Source organism: Peromyscus eremicus, chromosome 1 (assembly GCF_949786415.1).
Source record: "Peromyscus eremicus chromosome 1, PerEre_H2_v1, whole genome shotgun sequence".
NCBI classification, from domain to species: domain Eukaryota; kingdom Metazoa; phylum Chordata; class Mammalia; order Rodentia; family Cricetidae; genus Peromyscus; species Peromyscus eremicus.
The window spans coordinates 184,058,770-184,061,914 of NC_081416.1; positions in this window are offsets into that span (position 1 = coordinate 184,058,770).

Here is a 3,145-nt window from a genome sequence, read left to right on the forward strand (position 1 = left end):
ATTTTAACTAGTAAATCTAATGTTGTTACGGAACCACCTGATAGAATACAATGCAAAGTTATTCATTAGCCAGTGACTCTCACTGTTTCTACTAATGGTATTGTTTATCAGTGTCATGTATACTATTTTTATCTGTATTGTCTCCCATATCCTTCCACTTAGCCACCTATTTTCACAGCACTTGCCTTTTGAACAGTAGTGATTGTTGGAAGTGTTTTATTTGTCTATAATATGTAATAAGATGTGAAGTTAACTCCGAGGTTAGTGAATGTAAGACTTTGACAGCAATTAATTATTGGAGAAATTGAAGGAAGTTTGTGATCTCATGTTTGCAGATGAAGGCAACACAATGCTATCACTTGTAGGGGGAAGACTAGAGAATCCTAATGCATCTTTGGATTTAGAAAAGTAGAACTTAGAAGTGAGAGGGATGTTTCAATAAACAGATATTGCAGAATATTGCAGAAGCTGTGGAGATGTCTTAGCAGACAAAATCATGTATTGCTCTTGTAAAGTGGTAGAGTTCAATACACATCCATCATAAAATGTAGTTCACACCCCCCTGTAACAGTATCTTCATGGGATCAATGTCCTCTTTGGACCACCAAGGACTCTAATACACACACACACACACACACACACACACACACACACACACACACACACACAAACACCAGATTCCAGACCTTTTCTGTCTATCACTAGAAAACAAAGAGATTTTTATGGGATAATAATAAAATAAAATATACTAAGATAAAAGAAAAAATAACACATTAGATTGAACAAAAAAAAACAAAAAGAAGGAAAGGTGCCCAAGAAAAGTCAGATAAATCAGAGACCTACTTGATTGTACGTTCTCAGTCCCATGAAAAGTGTAAAGTGGTAGCCATTGTACATAGTCAAAGAAACTAATAGCGTAAAATGAAAGAAGGAAAAATAAGAAGAGAAAACAAAACAAAATGAAACAAAACAAAAAAGATTAAAACAACAAAGAAATAAACAAACAAAAAAGGAAAATACCCTGACATGATATTGTGAGACAAGAAACATGGAAAGAAAGATGACATTGAGTTCATTTTCTATTGGTCATCTACTGTTACACATGCATTCTACCTGCCTCCTGAGTGCTGGGATTAAAGGCTAGCACTACCACCACTGAGGGCTCTTTTTTTTTTTTTTTTTTTTGGTTTTTCGAGACAGGATTTCTCTGTGTAGCTTTGCACCTTTTCCTGGAACTCACTTGGTAGCCCAGGCTGGCCTCGAACTCACAGAGATCCGCCTGGCTCTGCCTCCCGAGTGCTGGGATTAAAGGCGTGCGCCACCACTGAGGGCTCTTCTTAATCACCACTAATTTCTCAACTCCAGCCAACCAGCATCCAGTATCTCAGTAAAACAAAGGTTTCACTTTAGCAGAGGGCCCAGGTTAAAGTGGGTGGTGACATTCCTAGGCTGGTGGTCTATAAGAAAGTTCTATAAGAAAGCAGGGTGAGCAAGGCAGTAAGCAGCACCTCCCCATGGCCTCTGCCTCAGTTTCTCTTTGATTTCGGTCCTGGCTTTCTATAATGATGGACTCAAATGTGAAAGTGTGTGCAAAATAAGCCTTTTCCGTTCCAACTTGGTTTTTGGCCCGTTGTTTTATTGTAGCAATAGAAACTCCAACTAAGACAAGTTGGTACCAGGAGTGGGGTCTTGCTTTGACAGACCTGACCATGTTGTTTTGTAGGAGGACTATGTAACTGTATAAGAAAATCCTTTGAGTGTTTATCAAACAGCAAGCCGTTCTATAGTAGTTTGGAATATAAGAATGTTGAGTGTAATACAGAAGATGGGAACATGACTTGTGAAGTTTCAGAGGGAAATTTAAAGACTCTATTTGGACCATTTATTATTTTGAATTAACATTCTGTGGCCCTGGTTATCTAGGGCTGAATAATCAGCTATGATTAACAAAATATCTAACTGCTAAAGTGAAACCATTATTTTACTGAGATACTGGATGCTGGTTGGCTGGAGTTGAGAAATTAGTGGTGATTAAGAAGAGCCCTCGGTGGTGATAGTGCTTGCCTTTAATCTCAGCACTCAGGAGGCAGAGCCAGGCAGATCTCTTTGAGTTCAAGGCCAGATGGGGCTATAGAGTGAGTTCCAGGACAGGCACCAAAAGTACAATGAGAAATGATGTCTCAAAAAAAAAAAAGAGCCCAGCATTGCTGAGTTGAAATTTTCTGAGAAGTGATTCCTGAGGACACAAGGATGCTGCATCCCAGAGGCAGTTGTATTTCATGCTGGCTGTCAAATTTGGTGGTGTGAGAGTCATCCAGGTGGTACTGGTTTTGAAGGCATGAATTGGTCACGGATTCCAGCAGAGGCCTGGCACTGTGAGAAGCCAGGAGATGCCATTGGTGAAGGTGGAAGTACATTAGCAGGTGAAGGTCCAAAATTAAAGGAGTCATACAGAGAATTTGAGACTTGGAACCATGAAGAGAGTCCATGAGAGACACTGATGAAAGTGCAGCCATGTTGCAGCAGAAGACCCAGCATTCCGGTTGATGTCAGTACTGTGGGGTGATTCACAAGAACAGCAGCAGCTATAGAGTGGAGCCATCCTGAGCCTGGAAGACAAGCTGTGTGTGCTGCAGAGGATGGAGCTGAAGAAGTGACTCCAGCCCTTTGGAGAAACCCAGAAGGTAGTAAGTGGATGCAGATTTTGGAAATCGAACTATTACACAGTTGGAGAGTGGATTTTACTTTTCAGAGAAAGACTTTGCTTTATGCCTTTTCCTCTAGAAGCAAGGAATTATTTAACCTAATTTTTAATTTTTTAGGAGCCCACACTTGGGAGATTTCAAACTTTTAAAAACATTTTGGGGTTTGAAAAGAGACTCGATATGATAAAGGGACTGATTTTTCTGTTTGTTTTTTTTTTTTTTTTTTTTGAGACAGGGTTTCTCTGTATAGTACTGGCTGGCCTGGAACTCACTCTGTAGATCTGACTGGTTTTGAAATCACAGAGATTCACCTTTGTCTGTGTCCTGAGTGCTGGTAGTAAATGTGTGTGCCACCACTGCCCAGCAGGACTGCATTTTTAAAAAAAGATTTATTTATTATGTATAGTGTTCAGCATGCATGTATTTCTGAATGCCAGAAT